Below are 14519 nucleotides of genomic sequence, written 5' to 3' on the forward strand. Positions count from 1 at the left end.
CTTTTATTATTTCACCACTGGAGTAGTAGCGATAATATAAGTTCCCTGCACCTCGTATTATACTTACCAGCCACTCGGCGCCACTTTGGTCGTCTTCCGCTGTTTGTGATTTGTTGAATTGCTCCAGGTCACTTCGCAATGTAATTCTATGAGAGCCAGAACAAGACTCTGAATTACATACATATGCTCTCATACAGATTGTTGGAAGACCATTTCCAGTGACTACCTCTTAAAGCTCATCAAGAGAATGCCAAGAGTGTGCAAAGCAGTCATCAAAGCAAAAGGTGGCTACTTTGAAGAACCTAGAATATAAGACATATTTTCAGTTGTTTCACACTTTTTTGTTAAGTATATAATTCCACCTGTGTTAATTCATAGTTTTGATGCCTTCAGTGTGAATGTACAATTTTCATAGTCATGAAAATACAGAAAAATCTTTACATGAGAAGGTGTGTCCAAACTTTTGGTCTGTACTGTATGTTATTCGAAAAATCTGCTTCTTTCTCTGCCAGAATTGATCAGTCATTATCAAAATTCTGAATAGTCAGGCAGAATCTGTATCCCATGAATATAGATTTTTGCATTACTGAGATGACAGTTGCTACTAGATTCAATGTAAATGGGAGGAAGGAGCTAGAGGCATAGCTCCTCCCCTTTGTCTACATAGAATCTTTCCAGTAGTAACTGCCATCTCATATCTCAGTAATGTAAAAATCTATCTTCACTGAATGCAGATTTAATCTGAGAATTTTGAGAATAAAAGATCAATCCTACATAGTAACATAGTTTTTAAGGTTGAAGGAAGACTAAGTCCATCTAGTTCAACCCATAGCCTAACACGTTGATCCAGAGGAAGGCAAAAAAAAAAACATGTGGCAAACACTAAGCTCCACATTGGGGGAAAAAATTCCTGACTCCACTTATGGCAATCAGACTAGTTACCTGGATCAACGCCCTGTCAAGGAATCTAGTATATTTAACCTGTAATATTATACTTTTCAAGAAAGGCATCCATGCCCTTCTTAAATTTTAGTAGTGAATCACTCATTACTAGTGTTGAGCGAGCACTAAAATGCTCGGGTGCTCGAAGCTCGGGCCGAGCTCGCCGTGATACTCGGGTGCTCGACCCGAGCAACGAGCCCAATGTTAGTCTATGGGAGACCCGAACATTTTTGCGGCGGCACCCCCGGCAGTCTTTTAAAAGCCTAACAAGTGCCCAAAACGATAGTGACAGTGCTCAAATGACATGGGGACAGCATGGGGTTCGCCCCAGGAAGCATTTCTGACCCCCAGGTCACTACTGTCAACAACGTGGTCAGAGGTATTAAGCCACTTTTAAGGGCTCACAATAAAACGTTCAAAAACGAAACTGAAACTGCTTTCCTGTGAAATATGTTAAGGAAGTTCCTTTCCAGGGTAAAGACTTGTGTATAAGGTAAAATAAATAACCCCCCAAAAAAATACGCCTACACACCTTGGGCTATGTTCACAAGTAGCATTTTTTATGCGTTTTTGCACTTTTGTATTGCTTTCAACCGTGACAAATGCATTCACCGGGAAATGTCATTTTAACATTTTACAATCTTATCTGGCCATGTGCTGTGTGACACATGCATACAGTGCTGAAAAGACATGGGAACAGCATGGGGAAGACCCCTGGAAGTATCTCTGACACCCAGGTCACTGCCTAAAAGTGTGCCCATCAGAAGTGATCCTTGCTGCATCAGAAGATGCAGACTTGCAACTATCCCCGTGCAAGTTCTTGTCCCAGGGCAGTGTTCAATTGTACCTCCCCCATTCCTTGCAATGCAAGCGCAAATATGCAGCCAACCACCCACCCACCCCCAGGCTGCAATACAATACTGCTTGCTTGCACTTGAAATTGGGCTTTTTAGGCATGTGGAGGCGGAATCTGACCACCACGTCATGGCTGCGTTGGCGGCCTGGAATCCATACTCAGTCCCCAGCCGCCCGGCAGCCGGGTGTCCACACTCGGTCCCCAGCCGCCTGGGGGCAGCCGAGTGTCCATAAACGGTCCCCAGCCGCCCCTATTTCTCCTTGGAACATCCCCCCACACACTTTTCTTAGCCTGGCCTGCTTTAGGGCAGCATTGGACGAGCCCACAAGAGAACCAGACTACTCCGGTGGGCCCTGGCTTCTCCATCAGGGGAGTTGAGAGTGCCAAGGTGAGGACCATGATGATGATGATACAAGTTAGCATCTGCTTTGTTTTCTTGGAATGCAAGCGTAAGTGTGCAGCCTGACACCCACCCACCCACAGGCTGCAATGCCATACTGCTAGCTTGCACTTGAAATGGGGCCTTTTAGTTTGGAGGAGGCTGAAGCTGGCCACTACCTCATGGCTGCTTCGGCAGTGAGGTATCCATACACAGTCCCCAGCCTCCCCTATTTGTCCCGGTGTGCCTTATACATAAGATTAAGCGCGCATACCAAAACATTACCTGTGCCCTCCCCAGTGCATTTAGTGGGAAGGACAGCCTATTCTGCTGTAGTGTGTGCATGCCAAACCCCTGTTCATGGTACATGCAAAAATGCTTCCCACCCTGCACCTGTCATTGCAGACTTGCAACTATCCCCGTTCAAGTCCTTGTTCCAGGGGAGTGTTCAATTGTACCTCTCCCATTCCTTGCAATGCAAGTGCAAGTATGCAGCCTGCCACCCACCCACCCCCAGGTTGCAATACCATACTGCTTGCTTGCACTTGAAATTGGACCTTTTAGGCATGTGGAAGAGAATTTGGCCACCACGTCATGGCTGCGTTGGCGGCCTGGAATCCATACTCAGTCCCCAGCCGCCCAGTGGCCGGGTGTCCATACTCGGTCCCCAGCCGCCAGGGGGCGGTCGAGTGTCCATACTCGGTCCCCAGCCGCCCCGCGGCTGGGTGTCCACACACGGTCCCCAGCCGCCTGGGGGCAGCCGGGTGTCCATATTTCTCCTGTCAACTTCCCCACACACACTTTTCTTAGCCCAGCCTGCTTTAGGGCAGCATTGGACGAACCCACCAGAGAACCAGACTCCTCCGGTGGGCCCTGGCTTCTCCATCAGGGGAGTTGAGAGTGCCAAGGTGAGGAGCATGATGAGGATGATAGAAGTTAGCATCTGCTTTGTTTTCAAGGAATGCAAGCGCATGTATGTAGTAGCGGCTGGGCCTGAGGTGGTCAGCGTTTTGGCGCATATCCTACCTACTCCGAGGATTGCTGGATGTTTTCCTGCTACTATCCCAGTTCTATGACTCCCGTTAAAGCAAAGCTTCAGGTGATAAATGATGGATGAGGTAGTGGCAAAGGAGAAAGAGCAGGAGGAACAGGGACCATTCACATCAATATCAGGCCAGTCAATCACATATGTCTTGTAGAATATGTTTCTGTAACAAAAGGAGCGGTTCGGCTACACAGTTATAAGGCATACAGTGAGTGCAATGCCTACCAAAAATTTTGAGGCACTCCAATGCCCCTTGGAATTGACATGGAGGTCAGAGGGCCTTAACTAAACCTTTTTTTCCATTTATAGCAACTGGGTCTCCTGTGCACTGTTGGCCTAAGCAGTGAATGGAAGGCTTTCCAAAAATTATGAGGAACTGCAATGCCTCTTGAAACAGACATGGATTACAGCGTACTAAAAACCTTCTACCCATTATTGTGGAGTGTGTTTCCCTTAGTTTTCGCCTTTGCATTGAAAAGCAAAAGCTGACTAAAATAGGAGGAAATGCAATGCCCGTTGGAAGAGTCGTGTAGATTAGAGGTAATTAAAAACAACATTTCAATGCCCCTTGGAAGAGCTGTGGAGTTCAGAGTGGCTTTAGAAGATGCTTTTAATGCCCCTTTGAAGAGGCGTGGAGGTCACAGTAGCTTAACAAGATGGTTTTAATGCCCCTTGGAAGAGCTGTGGAGTTCAGAGTGGTTTAATAAGACGGTTTTAATGCCCCTTGGAAGAGACGTGGAGGTCACAGTAGCTTAACAAGACGGTTTTAATGCCCCTTGGAAGAGCTGTGGAGTTCAGAGTGGTTTAACAAGACGGTGTTAATGCCCCTTGGAAGAGACGTGGAGGTCACGGTAGCTTAACAAGATGGTTTTAATGCCCCTTGGTAGAGTGGTGGAGGTCGCAGTGGAATAAAAAGACAATATCAATGCCCCGTGGAAGAGACGTGGAGGTCACAGTAGCTTAACAAGACGGTTTTAATGCCCCTTGGAAGAGCTGTGGAGTTCAGAGTGGTTTAACAAGACGGTTTTAATGCCCCTTGGAAGAGACGTGGAGGTCACAGTAGCTTAACAAGACAGTTTTAATGCCCCTTGGAAGAGTGGTGGAGGTCGCAGTGGAATAAAAAGACAATATCAATTCCCCTTGGAAGAGACGTGGAGGTCACAGTAGCTTAACATGATGGTTTTAATGCCCCTTGGAGGAGTGGTGGAGGTCGCAGTGGAATAAAAAGACAATATCAATACCCCGTGGAAGAGACATGGAGGTCACAGTAGCTTAACAAGACGGTTTTAATGCCCCTTGGAAGAGTGGTGGAGGTCGCAGTGGAATAAAAAGACAATATCAATGCCCCTTGGAAGAGACGTGAAGGTTACAGTAGCTTAACAAGATGGTTTTAATGCCCCTTGGAAGAGTAGTGGAGGTCGCAGTGGAATAAAAAGACAATATCAATGCTCCGTGGAAGAGACGTGGAGGTCACAGTAGCTAAACAAGATGGTTTTAATGCCCATTGGAAGAGCTGTGGAGTTCAGAGTGGTTTAACAAGACGGTTTTAATGCCCCTTGAAAGAGACGTGGAGGTCACAGCAGCTTAACAAGACTGTTTTAATGCCCCTTACAAGAGCCATGCAGTACAGCATATTACAAACATTATTCCCATTATTGGGGAGTGGGTCTCCCATAGTATTTGCTTATGCCTTCCAAGCAAAAGCTTCCAAAAATTAGGACGGAACAACTTGCAATGCCTCTTACAAGTGCCATGTAGTACAGCATATTACAAACATTAGTCCCATTATAGGGGAGTGGGTCTCCCATAGTATTTGCTTATGCCTTCCAAGCAAAAGCTTCCAAAATTATGAGGAAATGCAATGCCCGTTCGAAGAGTCGTGGAGGTCCCAGTAGCTTAACAAGACGCTTTTAATTCCCCTCAGAAGAGACGTGGAGGTCAGAGTGATATTTCAAGACGGTTTTAATGCCCCTTACAACAGACGTAGAGGTCAGAGTGGTATAACAAGATGCTTTTAATGCCCGTCAGAAGAGACGTGGAGGTCAGAGTGGTATAACAAGATGCTTTTAATGCCCCTCAGAAGAGACGTGGAGGTCAGAGTGGTATAACAAGACGCTTTTAATGCCCCTCAGAAGAGACGTGGAGGTCAGAGTGGTATAACAAGACGGTTTTAATGCCCCTTGGAAGAGCCATACAGTACAGCATCTTAAAAATATTATTCCCATTATTGGGGAGTGGGTCTCCCACAGTCTTTGCTTATGCCTTCCAAGCAAAAGCTGACAAAAATCAGGATGGAGGAACTTTCAATAATGGCAACACGGACCACGGTGACCCTGGTGGCATAGTGGTGGTGGAGGCTGAGGATAAGGAGAAGAACATAAAACAGCTGAAATGAGGAAACGTATACCCATGTGTGGGTGTGAAGCGGTGCATGTGAATACACCTTCCGAAATAACACAGTGGATTTGACTTTATGTTACTCTGCTGTCATTTGGTGGTGATGAGAAGTCTGGCCCAATCCAGCCCTTGTTCATTTTGATAAGGGTCAGCTTGTCAGCATTGTCAGTTGACAGGCGAGTGCGCTTATCAGTTATAATTCCCCCAGCGGCACTAAATACACACTCCGATAACACGCTAGCGGCAGGGCAGGCCAGGACCTACAAGGCGTACAGAGCGAGTTCATTCCAAGTGCCCAGCTTGGATACCCAATAATTAAAAGGCACAGAGGAATCACGGAGGACGCTGGTACGGTCGGCAAGGTACTCCCTCAACATCTTTTGAAACTTTCCACTCCTTGTGAGAGTACCCCGCTCCTCAGGGTGTGTCCGAAGGGAGGGTCTGAGAAAACTGTCCCAGAACGTTGACAGTGTTCCCCTGCCTCTGCTGGATTGGAGTTGCGTCTCTCTCGCATGTACGCCTTGGTTGGGCAACGAACTGTGACCTCTGCCGATAGCGTGTTCAGATGGGAACTTTTTTAACAGTTCTGCAGCAAGGGTCTTCTGGTACTGCCCCATTTTTGTAGACCTCTCCACCTCAGGAATAAGAGAGTGAAAGTTCTCCTCGTAGTGGGGGCTACAAGTGTCACCAACCAGTAATGACTGTCACCCAACATTTTGACAACACGAGGGTCACGGTTAAGGCAGCGTAACATAGAGTCAGCCATGCGTGCCAGACTGGTAACGGGCAAGATTTCCATGTCCTCACCAAGATGACGACTGACCATGCTCTCCTCCTCCTCCTCCCCCCTGTCCTCAGGCCACCCACGCTGAACCAACGGTATGACAGTTGTACAGGTACTACCGTCTACAGCGCATGATACCAGCTCCTGTTCTTCCTCCTCCTCTCCCTCATTGTCCCCCAATGCACATTGGGATGAGATGAGGCTGGGCTGTGTGTAATCGCCCGCTACGGCTTCTTGATCCATCTCATCATACTCTGGCTGCAATGCCTCCTCTTTAATTCTCTGCAGAGAGCGTTGCAAAAGACAGAAAAAGTGGGATGCTGACACTAATGATGGCGTCATCGCCACTCACCATCTTGGTGGCCTCCTCAAAGTTTGTCAGAATGGTACATATGTCAGACATCCAGGTCCACTCCTGAGGTCTTATGTGTGGAGTCTGACCTGAATATCGACGGCCTTGTTGCAGCTGGTACTCCACAACTGCTCTCTTCTGCTCACAAATCCTTAGCAACATGTGGAGGGTAGAGCTCCAACGTGTGGGGACATCACACACCAGTCGCTGTGCCGGAAGCTGCAAATGCTGCTGCAACACAGCAAGGGCGGCGGAAGCTGTAGCCAACTTGCGATAATGAGCTGACAGGCGGCGTACTTTGACAAGCAGATCTGGCAACTCGGGGTACGATTTAAGAAACCGCTGAACCACGAGGTTAAGCACTTGAGCCAGGCATGGTACGTGTGTGATCTCGCCTCGCCTCAGAGCCGCCACCAGGTTACGGCCATTGTCACACAGGTTTATCACCTAAGCTTATGAGTTTCAGCACAGCCTGTTGCCGCTTGGCGGAGGCAGTACTGCAGTGCTTCCAGCTTGTAACTGATGTGGTGATATCTGAGATGGAGGCTGAACATGAGGAGGAGGAGGAGGAGGATGATGCGCAGGAGCTGTACACTGTGGGGACAACTCTGACTGACATAGGGCCTGCAATCCTCGGTGTGGGGAGGATGTGTTCCGTCCCAGGGGCCGACTGGGTCCCGGCTTCCACTATGTTTACCCAGTGTGCGGTCAGGGAGATGTACCGTCCCTGGCCACAAGCACTTATCCACGTGTCCGTTGTCAGGTGGACTCTCCCAGTATCTGCGTTGTTGAGGGCACGGCAGATGTTTTGGGACATGTGCTTGTGTAGTGCGGGGATGGCACACCGGGCAAAATAGTGTCGGCTGGGGACCGAGTACCGAGGGACGGCCACCGCCATAAGGTTGCGGAAGGTTTCCGTCTCCACCAGACTAAAAGGCAGCATTTCCAACGCAAGCAGTCGTGAAATGTGCGAATTTAGGACTGTGGCCTGTGGGGCGTTAGCTGCGAATTTCCCCTTTCGTTCAAAGGTCTAGGATATGGACAATTGAACGTAGCGGTGGGACGTGGACGTTGATGCTGTTTCTTGAGAAAGTGCCATAACAAGTGAAGACTGAGTGGAGGGGGCATCTTTACATGCAGTATGGACAGGAAATTGCCTTGCACACACAACAGGGGGTTCTATTGCATGCACAACAGCAGAAAAAGCAGTGGTGACACCCGCTGACACTGGTCGTGGACCCTGGGGTTTGCCCCACGAAGTCGGGTGAATTGCTGCCATGTGCCTGATCATGCTGGTGGTGGTCAGGCTGGTAGTTTTGTCACCCCTGCTGATGCTGGCATGGCAGGTGGTACAAATGGCCTTTTTGGGGTTATCAGCAGAGTCTTTAAAAAAATTCCAGACTCTGGAAGACCTACCGCTTGTACTGGCAACGTCCCTCGTGTTGGTGTTACGGGGAATGGTTGCCCGCCTTCTGTCTGCTGCCACAACACTGCTTCTTCCTGCCTGTTGGGGTACTCTGCCTCCCTCCTCCTGTGTGCTGCTGGCCTCACTCTGCATGTCCTCCTGTCACGTTGGGTCAGTTACTAGATCATCCACCACCTCCTCCTCTTCCACTTGCGCACCACGATGCTCCTCACTTCCTGGCAATTGTGTCTTGTCATCGTCCACCTCTTGTGACAAATTGCCAGCGTCAACTTCCTGTGGCCGTGGCTGTTCAAATATTTGGGCATCGCTACATGGGATCTCCTCTTCCACCACTTCAAGCGGAGCAGGTGAGGGGCACAAATCTGGAATTGGACCAGTGAACAGCTCTTCAGAGGGTTCAAGTGTGGGATCAGTTTCTGTCTGACGACACTCGGCATGGTGGGAGGAAGGAGCATCAGGGTGAGGATGAGTATGCTTTCGAGACTCAAGGCTACTAAGAGTTGACCATGTGGAAGACAGACCGGAGGTGGTGGTGCCCAGGTAACTGGAAGTATTATCTGCTATCCAATTAATAACCTGTTCACACTGATCAGTTCGCAATACTGGTGTTGTTCTGTGCTTCCCTAGTAATTCGGTCAAGAAGTGGGATCGAGAAGATGTGGCTGTTGGTTGTGGCACATTTTCACCTTGGCCACGGCCCCGTCCTCTGCACGCACCATCACCAGAACGTCCACTTCCACGTCCCTTGCCACGCGCCTTGCCCATTGTAAAGGAAGTAAAATAGCTTACACTCGCACTATCAATGGAAAAAGGGTAATAAAAAGTAGATTAGAACCGTGGAAGAGGAAAACCACAGTTCTATTTCTCTGGCCTACACCCGACTCTTTTGAACAATCAGAACAATCAGGGAGAAACTATTACTGTTTTTCTTTACGGAAAAAATACCAAAACCTGAATAATAGAGATTTTTTACCGTGGAATGGCAAAACCACAGTTATTGTTTACTGGGGTATACCATAAAATTTTAAATATATATATTTGCGGCTGAACAGTGAGCCACACACTCAAACTGTTTTTTTTAGATACAAACGGCCCAAAAGTGGATAATACAGAGATTTGACCCGTGGAACTGCAAAACCACACTTGGATTTGTCGGGCCTACAACATACTATTTTCAGCAGATATATTTTTGTGTCAGAACAGTCAGGAGACACTACTGTTTTTTTTTTAAGGCAAAAAATGCGAAAAACAGGATAATAGAGATTTTTTACCGTGGAACAGCAAAACCACAGTTATAATTTACTGGTGTATACCAGACTTTTTTAAAAATATATATTTGCGGCTGAACAGTGAGCGACACACTCAAACTGTTTTTTTTTAGATAGAAAAGGCCCAAAACTGGATAATACAGAGATTTGACCCGTGGAACTGCAAAACCACACTTCTGTTTTTGTGGCCTATACCAGACTATTTTCAACAGATATATTTGTGTCTGAAAAACCAGAGACACACTTTTTTTTGGGGGGCGGGGGACGACACCAATAGGTTAATAAGACGGGTATTTGTACAGTGTGAAGGAGAAAAAAAAAAAGAGGATTTAGATGAAAAAAAAAAAAAGGATTTTTACTGGCCCCCTAGACCTGGAGCTAAGTCCAGCAATTTCAGAAACAGGAGTACACAGGACTGTAATGCAGCGTTTGCTGGTATAACCACTGCGTCTCCTATACAGCCTGCCTGCCTGATATCTGGGATGGATATTAGTCCTGAGAAGGACTGTTTGTTTGATCTGGCTGCCTTTACAGACCTTACATTAACTATTTCGCAGGATAAATCTCTCCCTAGTTCAGCAGCGCTGTCCCTACACTGTCTAATCCGGAGCGACTGTGTCCAAGATGGCGGTTCTCGGTTTTAAATACTCGAGGTGACACTGTGCGGCCAGCCAATCACTATAATGCCCACAAACAACATGGCTGCGGCATTACAGTGACTGGCTGGCAATCCCTGCATGTTCATTGGCTCTGTAAAGAGCGCCAAACATGCAGGGCGGAGACCCGAGCTCCCGCCCGAGTAACCCGGAAATGCTCGGTGCTCGCCGAACATCCCGAGTAGCGTGATGCTCGGGCGAGTACCGAGCAGTGTCGAGCATGCTCGCTCAACACTACTCATTACAACATCATATGGCAGAGAGTTCCATAGTCTCACTGCTGTTACAGTAAAGAATCCGCCTCTGTGATTATGATTAAACCTTCTTTCCTCCAGACGTAGAAGATGCCCCCTTGTCCCCATCTCAGGCCTCAGAGTAAAAATATCAGTAGAAAGGTCTTTGTACAGTCCCCTCATATACTTGTACATAGTAATAAGATCACCCCTAAGCCTTCGTATTTCCACAGTAAATAACCCCAAGTGTAATAAACTGTCTTGGTATTGCAGACCCCCCAGTCCTCTAATATCCTGGCAGAGAAAGAAGCAGATTTCTCTGGTAACATACATTACAAAGTTTCTTATTTTACATGTGAAAACTGATTTATGAAATAAGAATTAAAATGACCATTACACTTTACAGATAGCGCAACTGAAAAACTTCTTCATAGTTAATTTACAGTGTAAGGTTGCTGAGAGGAGCAATACCAGGAATTACATCCACAATAACAGGTCTGTAAATTTGATTATAAAGGATTTTTTTTTTATTCAGGTATATAACTTTCTTCATTATAAATGAAAGTCAAATATTGCAGTGTCCACAAATATAAAAAAAAAAATAAACTTTTACGTTAGTTTTGTTTAGCCTTGTGAGCTCAGTTTATATCAATGCGCAATTTTTTTCTACTCTCTTGTTGTAGCAATACATATTCCTAAGGTCAGGGACGGTTCCCTCGGCTTTTATCACAGAACTTTTCGCATAGCACAGCTAACAATGTCACAAAAACAGGTGGCACAATTATGCCGATGGTACAAATAGGACCTCCCTTTTCTCCACTGAGCCATCACTGACAGGGCAGGGAGGTGATTATTAGACAAAAGGACACTCACCAAACACAAACAAGATAATTTGCACAGCAGAGTGTTCTGTTAATAGTTACACATGCTCATGACTTAGGTAATTGAAATAATTATAGATGTGTTGCGGTAGTAAAAATTAGCTTGCACAGGTCAAAAATCTGATAAAAAGCCTCAGTAAACAGAATTTCGATGTGTTTATGCTCCTCGCAAAGATACTTGCTTCTCATAATACAAATGTGTGCAGCATAATTAGATCATCTGGGCACACGGTAAGAATTTAAATGGCAGACATTATATGGTAATGACTGAAGCTCTATTACAATGTCACATTTTCAGTACTGGAATTAATGTTCGGTCACTGTTTCTCTATAAAGCTTAATTTTCAAGGATTTATAAGGGAACAACACAAGACATTAATTCTGGGGTGAAAGTTGGCACAATGCCTTCCTACCTATCAGGCGAGTGTTTTGAAGATGCTTAGCGAGTATGTTACATCTTTTTTTTTTTTTCCTCATTAAATTGAGAAAAGCAAATTATAATTTTGTGATGTTCCAATCTACTTAGAATTATACAATCGCAGCACTTATGTCTATCTAAGGAAAGCAGTGTTGGCAGTTTAAAAGTACTATTTAATGATGGCTCAAGACTAAGTATGGAGATTAGCTTGATACTATACTGTATTTTTTTGTAGCTGTAAAATTGTAACAGCTGCACAAAGTTTTGCATTAAAATGCAACTTTCATTAAATACATTTCTATACAGTTGAATCCAGAAGTTTACATACAGTATATAAAAAGACACATATGCATGTTGTTCTCAATATCTGACATGAAATCAGAGTAAACTTTTCCCGTTTTAGGTCAATTAGGATTACCATCATTTTTAATATTTGCCAAATGCCAGAATAATGAGAAAGAAGAGAATGTTTTAAGGTATTTTTATTACTTACTGCAAAGTCAAAAGTTTACATACCGTACATTTCATTAGTATTTGGTACCATTGCTCTTAAACTGAATGACTTGGGTCAAACGTTTGGGATATCCTTCCACAACTTCTCACAATAGTTGGTTGGAATTTGGGCCCATTCCTCCTGACAAATCTGGTGTAACTGATCCAGGTTTGTAGGTCGCCTTGCTCGCACCTGCCTTTTCAGTTTTGCCCATAAATTTTCAATAGGATTGAGATCAGGGCTTTGTGATGACCACTCCAAAACATTGACTTTGTTACATGCCACTTTGTTACCATTTTGCCAGTATGCTTCGGGTCATTGTCCATTTGGAAGACCCATTTCCGCCCAAGCTTTAACTTCCTAGCTGATGTCTTGAGATGTTGCTTCAGTATTGCCACATAATCTCCTTTTTTCATGATGCCATCTATTTTGTGAAGTGCACCAGTCCCTCCTGCAGCAAAACAAACCCCACAACATGATGCTGCCACCGCCATGTTTTACAGTTGGGATGGTGTTCTTAGGCTTCCAAGCTTCTCCCTTTTTCCTCCAAACATAACAATGGTCATGTTGCCCACAAAGGTTAAATTTTATTTTCATCAGACCAAAGGACATGTGTCCAAAAATTAAGGTCTTTGTTCCTGTGTGCATTGGCAAACATTAATCTGGCTTTTTTTGTTTCTTTTGGTGTAATGGCTTCTTCCTGGCAGAGTGGCCTTTCAGCCCATGTTGATACAGTGCTAGTTTCACTATGGTTATTGACACAATCTTACCAGCTTACGCCATCATCTTCACATGGTCTTTTGCTTTTATTCTTGGGTTGCTATGCACATGTCGGACCAAAGCATGTTCATTTCTGGGACACAAAACCCGTCTCCTTCCTGAGCGGTATGATGGCTGGACATTCCCATCTTGTTTGTTCTTGATTATAATTGTTTGTACAGATGAATGAGGCACCTTCAGGTATCTTGAAAATGTACCTAAGAATGATCCAGACTTGTGCAAGTCCACAATTCTTTTCCTGACATCTTGGCTGATTTCTTTAGACTTTCCCATGATGCTACACAAAGAAGCAGTGTGTTTCAGGTGTACATTAAAATACATCCACAGGTGTGTCTCCAATTAACTCAGACGCTTCCAAACACATGACATCATCATATGGGCAGTCCAGAATTGTTTAAAGGCGTAGTAATCTCAGTGTATGCAAACTTTTGACTTTGCAGTAAGTAATAAAAATTTCTTAAACATTCTTTCTCTCTCATTATTCTGGCATTTGGCAAATATTAAAAATTATTGTAATCCTAATTGACCTAAAACAGGAAAGGTTTATTCTGATTTCATGTCAGATACTGAGAAAAACGTGCATACGTGTCTTTTTATATAGTGTATGTAAACTTCTGGTTTCAACTGTAGATATACACTACCGTTCAAAAGTTTGGGGTCAACCAGACAATTTTGTGTTTTCCATGAAAACTCATACTTTTATTTATCAAATGAGTTGCAAAATGAATAGAAAATATAGTCCAGACATTGACAAGGTTAGAAATAATGATTTTTATTTGAAAGAATAATTTTCTCCTTCAAACTTTGCTTTCATTAAAGAATGCTCCCTTTGCAGCAATTACAGCATTGCAGACCTTTGGCATTCTAGCTGTTAATTTGCTGAGGTAATCTTGAGAAATTTCACCCCATGCTTCCTGAAGCCCCTCCCACAAGTTGGATTGGCTTGATGGGCACTTTTTGTGTACCATACGGTCAAGCTGCTCCCACAACAGCTCAATGGGGTTGAGATCTGGTGACTGCGCTGGGCACTCCATTACAGATATAATACAGAATACCAGCTGCCTGCTTCTTCCCTAAATAGTTCATGCATAATTTGGAGGTGTGCTTTGGGTCATTGTCCTGTTGTAGGATGAAATTGGCTCCAATCAAGCGCTGTCCACAGGGTATGGCATGGCGTTACAAAATGGAGTGATGGCCTTCCTTATTCAAAATCCCATTTACCTTGTACAAATCTCCCACTTTACCAGCACCAAAGCAACCCCAGACCATCGCATTACCTCCACCATGCTTGACAGATGGCGTCAGGCACTCTTCCAGCATCTTTTCAGTTCTGCGTATCACAAATGTTCTTCTGTGTGATCCAAACACCTCAAACTTTGATTCGTCTGTCCATAAAACTTTTTTCCAATCTTCCTCTGTCCAATGTCTGTGTTCTTTTGCCCATATTAATCTTTTCCTTTTATTAGCCAGTCTCCGATATGGCTTTTTCTTTGCCACTCTGCCCTGAAGGCCAGCATCCCGGAGTCGCCTCTTCACTGTAGATGTTGACGCTGGCGTTTTGCGTGTACTATTTAATGAAGCTGCCAGTTGAGGAGCTGTGAGGTGTCGA

Source organism: Phyllobates terribilis, unplaced genomic scaffold (genome assembly GCF_046119375.1).
Source record: "Phyllobates terribilis strain yellow unplaced genomic scaffold, ASM4611937v1 Scaffold_2__4_contigs__length_985480577, whole genome shotgun sequence".
NCBI lineage: Eukaryota > Metazoa > Chordata > Amphibia > Anura > Dendrobatidae > Phyllobates > Phyllobates terribilis.